Source organism: Cebus imitator, unplaced genomic scaffold (assembly GCF_001604975.1).
Source record: "Cebus imitator isolate Cc_AM_T3 unplaced genomic scaffold, Cebus_imitator-1.0 Scaffold16, whole genome shotgun sequence".
Taxonomy (NCBI): Eukaryota; Metazoa; Chordata; class Mammalia; order Primates; family Cebidae; genus Cebus; species Cebus imitator.
Genome location: NW_016107331.1, coordinates 11,852,427 through 11,861,204, shown reverse-complemented (window position 1 = coordinate 11,861,204; position 8,778 = coordinate 11,852,427). Strand labels below are relative to the sequence as shown.

The 8,778-nt window shown below is 42.5% G+C and overlaps 1 long non-coding RNA gene across 1 annotated transcript; it reads left to right on the top strand.

The window, feature by feature from the left end:
• The first annotated feature begins 6,171 nt into the window (after window positions 1-6,171).
• LOC108289245 lies at window positions 6,172-8,153 on the top strand. Its single transcript, XR_001819070.2, has 3 exons — window positions 6,172-6,555; window positions 7,118-7,232; window positions 7,900-8,153. It is a non-coding gene; the product is annotated as an uncharacterized LOC108289245 (long non-coding RNA).
• Window positions 8,154-8,778: the final 625 nt, after the last annotated feature.

Sequence of the window (8,778 nt, the reverse complement as noted above, 5' to 3'; positions counted from 1 at the left end):
AAAAAAAAAAAAAAAAAAAAGGCAAGGAAAATCAGGGCAGAGAAGGGAAGGGAAGGGAAGGGCAGATGTGGATGGAATGTGGTAAAACAGGGACACTTTTTTTTTCTTGGAGATGAAGTCTCGCTCTGTCACCCAGGCTGGAGTGCAGTGGTGTGATCTTGACTCACTTCAACCTGCGCCTTCCAGGTTCAAGGGATTCTCCTGCCTTACCCTCCGGAGTAGCTGGGATTACAGGCTACAGGCACATCATCATGCCTGGCTATGCTTAGTATTTTTAGTAGAGATGGGATTTCATTATGTTGGCTAGGGTGGTCTTGATCTCCTGAGCTCGTGATCCACTCACCTTGACCTCCCAAAGTACTGGGATTACAGGCATGAGCCACCACACCAGGCCCAAGGGGACACTTTTACACTGCCAGTGGGAATGTAAACTAGTACAACCACCACAGAAAACAATATGAACATTCCTTGAAGAACTAAAAGTAGAACTACAATTTGATCCAGCAATCCCGCTACTAGGTATCTACCCAAAGGAAAATAAGTCATAATATAGGTCATTATATAAAAAAGACTCTTGTGCACGTGTTTATGGCAGCATAATTCACAATTGCAAAACTATGGAACCAGCCAAATTACCAACAACTGGATAAAGAAAATATGATACATGTACACTATGGAATACTACTCAACCATAAAAAGGAATGAAATAATGGCATTCACAGCAAACTGCATGGAGTTGAAGATGATTATTCTAAGCGAAGTAACCCAGGAATGGAAAACTAAACATCATGTTCTCACCCATAAGTGAGAGGTAAGCTATGAGTATGCAAAGGCATAAGAATGATATAATGGACTTTGGGGACTTGAGGGGAAGGGTGGGAGGGAGGCGAGAAATAAAAGACTACACATTGGGTACAGTGCACACTGCTTGGGTGATGGGTGCACCAAAATCTCAGAAATCACCTCTAAAGCACTTACCCATGTAACCAAAAACAACTTGTTTTTCAAAAACTGTTGAAATAAAATAAAAATAGCACACTATTTTAAAAATTAAAAAAAAAAATGATACCCGACTCCCCACCCCAGTTTCACACAAATGCATGTACGTACTGCTTTCCCGTTCTTCATAGCATATAACTCAAGCTAAAATTACATAATTTGTTCATTGCACAATTCCATCAATAAGATTTAAGTTCTCTGTTCTGCTCTTCTCCACTTCTCACTAGTGCACTTGACTAGTCTTAAAATAAAAAAAATTAAAATAGGCTGGGCATGGTGGCTCATGCCTGTAATCCTAGCACTTTGGGAGGCCAAGGCACAATGATTACTTGAGATCAGGAGTTCAAGACAAGCCTAGACAACATGGTGAAACTCCATTTCTACTAAAAATACAAAAATTAGCTGGGCATGGTGGCAGGTACCTGTAATCCCAGCTACTTGGGAGACCAAAACCCAAGAATCGATTGAACTGGAAGGCAGAGGTTGCACTCCAGCCTGGGTGACAGAGCCAGACCGTGTCTGAAAAATAAGGAATTAATTAATTAAGTAAGTAAAAATTAAAAATACATTCTCTACCACTCTTCCTGTGCCTAGAACTTAGGAGGTGCACAATAAATGTTTGCTAATTTAGACACACACACACACACACACACACACTAAGGTATTTGGCAGCAGAGAGAGATTATCATGATAATTCTAAAAATATGTAGCACTCATAAGAGTTTAAGTTGATACGATTTTTCTTTTTTTTTTTTCCTTTTGAGACAGAGTCTCTCTCTGTCACCCAGGCTGGAGTGCAATATTGTGACGTAGGCTCACTGCAACCTCTGACTCCCGGGTTCAAGCGATTCTCCTGCCTTAGCCTCCTGAGAAGCTGGGATTACAGGCGCCCACCACCACACCCGGCTAATTTTTGTATTTTTAGTAGAGACAGAGTTTCACCATGTTGGTCAGGGTGGTCTTGAAAAGCTGACCTCGTGATCCGCCCACCTGGATCTCCCAAAGTGCTGGGATTACAGGTGTGAGTGCACCCAGCCGATACAAATTTTCTAAAGAGAAATGTTACCATCTTTTTTTTTTGTACTGTTAGTAGAGATGGGGTTTTGCCATGTAGGCCAGGCTGGTCTCAAGCTGCTGACCTCAAACGATCTGCCCCATGGGCCACCTGAAGTGCTGAGATTACAGGTGGGAGCCACGGCATTTGGCTATCATTTATTTAAAAAAAAAAGAGCTTCAGAAAGATCATGACATTCAATTCAGGAAGTCTACTTGTAGGGCGGAATAGAGATTCAGACAAATATTTATCTATAAAAGTGCCCTTGTAGCATTATATAGTAATGGGAAATATAAGGTTTGGTTAAATATATTATGAAGCCATAAAATAATAAATTGTTATAGCAAAAAAATTGTTAGGCTGGGGGCAGTGGCTCACGCCTGTAATCCCAGCACCTTAGGAGGCTGAGGAGGACAGATCACCTGAGGTCGGGAGTTCAAGAGCAGCATGACCAACATGGAGAAACCCTGCCTCTACTAAAAATACAAAATTAGCTGGGTGTGGTGGCACATGCATGTAATCCTAGCTACTCTGGAGGCTGAGGTAGGAGAATCGCTTGAACCGGGAGATGGAGGTTGTGGTGAGCCAAGATCACACCATTGCACTCCGGCCTGGGCAACAAGAGGGAAACTTCATCTCAAAAAAAAAAAAAAAAAATTGTTACAGCAATTAAATGGCTATAGAAAAGGGTGTGTCATCTGTTACTAAATTTGAAAAGTAGGTAACAAACTAGCATGATCAGTTTTCCTTATACAAGGTAAAACTTTCCTGACTGGGCTCAGTGGCTCACTCCTGTAATGCCAGCAATTTGGGAGGCTGAGGCAGGCAGATGACTTGAGCTCAGGAATTTGAGACCAGCCTAGGCCACATGGTGAAAACCCATCTCTACAAAATACAGAAAAAAAAAAAAAAAAGAAAGAAAGAAAGAAAAGAAAATTTAATTGGGCATGGTTGCATGCGCCTATAGTCCCAGCTACTCAGGAGGCTGAAATGGAAGGATCACTTGAACCCAGGGAGGTCGAGGCTGCAGTGAGCCCAGATCGCAGCCTGCACTCCAGCCTGGGTGACAGAGTGAGGCCCTGCTTCAAACAACAGCAGCAACAAAAACAAACAAACAAAAGACCTGGCCTACCACGTCACCTTCCCACCCTCCCCTTCCCATCTCCAGCTCCAAAACAAACAACTTTGTAAAGTGTGTACTCCAGAATGTCTATCATTGTTACTTCTTGGTTGTGAGATTATGGATGTTTCAGAGTTTCTTCTGTGTGCTTATCTAGGTTTTTTTGTTTTGTTTTTGAGATAAAGTCTCACTCTATTGCCCAGGCTGGAGTTCAATGGCATGAGTCACTGCACCCAGCCTTATCTGTGTATTTTTAAATGTTTACAATAAACTAATAAAACAACATGTTGTTTAACTTGTTTCATTTTAAAACACTGTTTAAAATTATTATAAGTAAACCAAAGTGGATTTCCTAAGGACTTGTAGCTACAGAGTATCTCAAAGCAGAAAAACTGAAATTTGCAAGTGAATTAGAATCATAAAAAGTCTGAATATTTTCTCTCTTCATTACTGTTACCCAAACATTTATCTCAAGTGGAAACATTTTTCTCTGGGCTCCAGAAAAGATTTGTAAAATTGCTACTGCCTGCCAAAAGAAATTAATATTGCAAATAATAATTAGGTTAACAATGAAAACCCTGGGGGGTAAATAAAAAAACCACAATTCACAATTATCCTTGAGTGGAATCTGCAGAGGTTGGAGGTAAATGGAGAGCTCCTCTTTCAAAGTCAAATCAAATCAGTGGTGTTAAGCACCACAACATGGACAGGACCCACTGAACTAAGCTCTGAGGAAACACAAAATGTGTGACCCAAAGTCCTTGCTCCACAGAGACAGTACTACTGTAGCCGAGGAAATTCCTGTTAGAAATCGGTTTGCAGTGAGTAGGAAGGATGGTGTGAGGTGAATAGTGGGGTTGTGGATAGTGTGGATTGTCATTCCTTTGATCTGAACCAGGGGTTGCAAAAACATAATCTGAAAATCGAATCAGCCCTGCAGACAAGATAAAGCATTTATAATGCTTAAAAATATGTTAGAAACCAGCTGGTTGTGGTGGCTCACACCTGTAATCCCAGCACTTTGGGAGGCCGATGTGAACAGATCACTTGAGGTTAGGAGTCGGAGACCAGCCTGACCAACATGGGTGAAAACGCGTCTCTACCAAAGAGTATGAAAAATTAGCCGGGTGTGGTGGCGTGTGCCTGTAATCTCAGCTACTTGGGAGGCGGAGGCAGGAGAATTGCTTGAACCTGGGAGGTGGAGGTTGCAGTGAGCTGAGATTGCGCCACTGCACTCCAGCCTGGGCAACAGAGCCAGACTCCATCTCAAAAAAAAAATAATAATAATAAATTAGAAACCTATTTAGCTCATTTCAGGCATAGCACAGAGCAACTAATCCAAATCACAAATTTCAGTTATTCCTACAGGTATAGTTTTTGATTATTATATTTAAGCTATTCGTGGATTCCTACTTGAAAATTGACCGACATTTGTCAAACAAAAAAATCCAGAGAATACTGATTTTTGACAACAAATATGAAAGTGCTGTGCTATTTATTTATTTATTTATTTATTTAGATTGAGACAGGGTCTCTTTCTGTCACCCAGGCTGGAGCGCAGTGGTATGATCATGGCTCACCACAGCCTCCATCTCCTACGCTCAAGTCATCATCCAGCCTCAGCCTCTCATGTAGCTGGGACCAAAGATGCACACCACCATGTCCCGCTAATTTTTTGATATTTTTGTAAGGGCAGGTTATCACTCTTGCCTGGGCTGGTCTTGAACGCCTGAGCTCAAGAGATCCTCCCACCTCAGCCTCCCAAAGTGCTGGGATTATAGGCATGAGTCACCATATCCAGCCTACTAAATTTTAATAACGGTAACTTCTGCAATTCTCAGGAAATAGCTGCTAGGTAGGATTTCCTCCTAGGTCACTTTTCTCTCCTTTCCTCTCCCTTCCACTACCCTTTCCTCTCTTTTTTTGCTTTGCCAGAATGAGTCTCGCTCTGTTGCCCAGGTTGGAGTACACTGGGGTGATCTCGGCTTTCTGCAACCTCCATCTCCCAGGTTCAAACGATTCTCCTACCTCAGCCTCCTGAGTAGCTGGGATTACAGGCATGGACCAACACACCTGGAATTTTTTGGAATTTTTTAGAGACAGGGTTTCACCATATTGGTCAAGCTGGTCCCTAACTCCTGACCTCAAGTAATCTGCAGGACTCGGCCTCCTAAAATGCTAGGATTACAGGTGTGAGCCACTGTACCTGACCTCTAGGCCACATTCTTATAGCTTTGTCCTGCCACCATTTATCTGCCAGGAACAAAATAAAGAAACAAACACAAGTAAGCCAATGTCAAGGAGGAAAAAAAAAAAAAAAAGCAAAACAAATTAAGATTCTATCATGCTGGGAAGGTAGGTATAGATAAATTCCCCTAGCACCCTAATGGCCAGGATATTGAATTTCCTTATCCTGAAGACAGTCGGGAGTGTCGGATATGGAGACAGACTAGAAATTTAAAATCAGTCTCTAAATTTTAGAAACAAGGCTGAGTGCCATGGCTCATGCCTAGAATCCCAGCACTTTGGGAGGCTGAGGTGAGCAGATCACCTGAGGTCTGCAGTTTGAGACCAGCCTGGCCAACATGCTGAAACTCTGTCTCTACTAAAAATACAAAAATTAGCTGGGTGTGGTGGCGGGTGTCTGTAATCCCAGCTACTCGAGAAACAGAAGCAGGAGAATCTCTTGAACTCAGGAGGTGGAGTTTGCAGTGAGCCGAGATGGCACCACTGCACTCCAGCCTGGGCAACAGAGTAAGAGTCCATCACAGAAACAAAAGGTATTGATATGAGTTCATTTTGAAGATCATTCTCCACACTTGGAGCATGAGACTATGCCTCTCAGCAATTTTGGTCAGTCTCCAGATTAGTAACTGTGACTTGCCACCCTGGCTGATGGGCTGGCAGGAAGGAGTGTGTCGTATCAGAGATTGCCACAGGCACTCAGGGCAATGTGATTTGTTGCTTAAAGAGGGAGGCAGCTCAAGAGCATCTCATCCTCCCGCTGCTGAGTCATCCTGCTCTGGCAGTTATTTAAACAGAAGCCTCCAGGAGACATATAATCAACACTGCACTCAGACAATGCCCAGACCTCCAGAAATCATGTGTCAAGCTCGGATTGCCTTAGACAGGTGCATTTTGAAAACAGCTTTCATCTTCTTTTCTGTCATGTTGGTACACTATGGGTTCTGACTTCTGACTCCTTTTCTCACAAGAAGTTCACCCACCTGTCACTCTTATGGGACCTTGGCACCAGAGACCAGCAATTCATCTTTGAAGTTCTCTAACAGCAACAGTGGTATTTCTGACTTGGCTTTCTTGTATTTCTCTCACGTTGACAAAATTGGTTGAGCATCTACCATGGGCTACATGTGAGCTACAGGTAAGGCTTGGCTAAAGGATGAATAAGACCCACTCCTTATCTTCAGGAACTTGTCTAGCAGAAGAGTCTGTCAAGTAATCAGGAAACCCCAATACACAACGTGATAGCTCGAAGACAGGTATATACAAGATGATGCTCTGGATCTTAACTGTTTGGGGATTACCTTGTCTGAAAGCTATCACCCTTTTTATATGCCATTTGGGAGGAATTGGGGGGATGTGGGAAGCATCAAAGGGATATGGGAGGATGGACATTTTAGAAGGGTTTTTCAAATCTGACGATATATTCACATTTCTACCTGTCTGCCAGCCCTTGTCCAGTTTGACCTGGGCACTCACTGCTGGCGGTGAGTAGTGTTGATAGTTCTTTTTCCTGCCCATCCTGGAGGTGTTCCCTTCAATATGTCAAATGAGGACTCCTGTTACATTTGGCTGTCATCTATCAGCCACAACTGTCCAGCCCAGAAGAGCTGGCCTTGGCTTTAGAACCTGCATCCTGGCTGGCCTTCTTTACCACTTTATTAAGGAATCTGACTTGCTCTTTGGTATCCCATGTGCTCCAGGTGCTGTTGATGAAACTGCTAAAGGAGCTGAATGTGACTGACGTCTTTGGAAGGATGAGACTTAGCGTGCCTGTACAGTTGTGTCTAAATGCTGTCCTTACCTCCCAAAGGAAAGGTATTGTAAATAAAGAGAAAGGTCAGAGGCTTATTTTAAACACTAAATATGAGCTAGGAGCTGTCCTAGACACTATGTAAAAGCTTTATTTAGTTCTCACTGTAATGTTGGCCTTATGTTAGCATCCCATTTTTTAGACTGAGGAAATTATGGCTCAGAGAGGTTAAGAGACTTATTGAAGGTCACACAGCTCCACAAATGTTGTGTAGATTGAATGCGTACATGGGTCTATGCGACTTTGAATCTTGTTTTCTTTACATTATTGGAATATTTCCCAGAAGGAAAATGAAATATTAACATGGCAATAAGATTTCTTATTCCAGTCTGATTATTGGGTCTTCCAAGAGTGTTATAGGATGCATAGCCTGAGTCTCTGAAGCTTTGTTCTGAAGCATGCTACCAATCTGAACAAATTAGTATGCAAGGAAGCCACAAATTATACTAAAATCTAATTCATCAGAGGAAAATTTGGTTAAATATATTTACATTCCCAGAACTATTAATATCGAAGAATAAAACACAGAGTGGGAAACAGACGAAGAGAAAGAAAATACGCATGTTTTTATGACTTGTTGATATCTATGGGGTTTTTCCTTAAGCCTCAAAACAATTTACAGCATTGCCAGCAGCATTCAGTACATTCAGAACAGGATCATTTCACCCACAGCTGAACTAGGGCCATGCCTGGGACAGACAGAGCACGGCCTTCCAGCAGACATGGCAAGGAGCAAACCAGGGTCAGCGAGTGAAGAGGAGGGCAGGCCCATTTGAAGCAACACAGTTTATGTTAAGTGTGATCTAACTGCTTTCACTGAAAATGGGTCAGACTCCAGTTGAGAAAACCAGGGGTCTCAATGACTTCAGCAAAATCACTCGGCATTTCTTTCAGCACCTCCGAGGATATGGCCCTGTGACGACGTAATGACGTTTGGATTAATTTCAGTTGGCCGTGTTTCCCCCTCCTTTCGTGCTTCCTCATACTTGATTTGCTCATTCGTTTTTTTGTTTTGCTTAAATACACTAAACTAAACAGGATACATTATATGACAGTTCGTGATAAATTTACCACTGGGAATAGGGAAAAAGTATGGGATAAAGAAATAGGTCTTTTTCGCCTCTCACAGCTGTGATTCAGTTCTGACTCAAAAGGAAGTGTGCCACCTACTGAATCACAGAAACCACTTCCTGTGGCTGTTTGGTTTATTCTGGAGGAGCATCAGGCCAAGTGCTGCCCTGCCCTGACCCTAGCGGGCTCTTCAGAGCCAAGGCATTCACAGCTTGAGGTGGTTTGGCCTCAGACTCTTGAGAACATTGCATATTAAATTACAAGTGTTTCGTTTCCTAGCAAGGAGTCTTTAGCAACATGCAAACGAACATGTGTTATTTGCAAACCAAGTGTATCATTACTGAACCTGAATATCCTTACTTTCTCATAAGGTATGTATTCCGGATGACCAGTCTTAAGATCTGAATGTACACTGGCTCTGTTTTTACTGAGGGCAACATGGACAGTCTGCAGGGTAGCATTAACCAGCTGAGGGAGTTC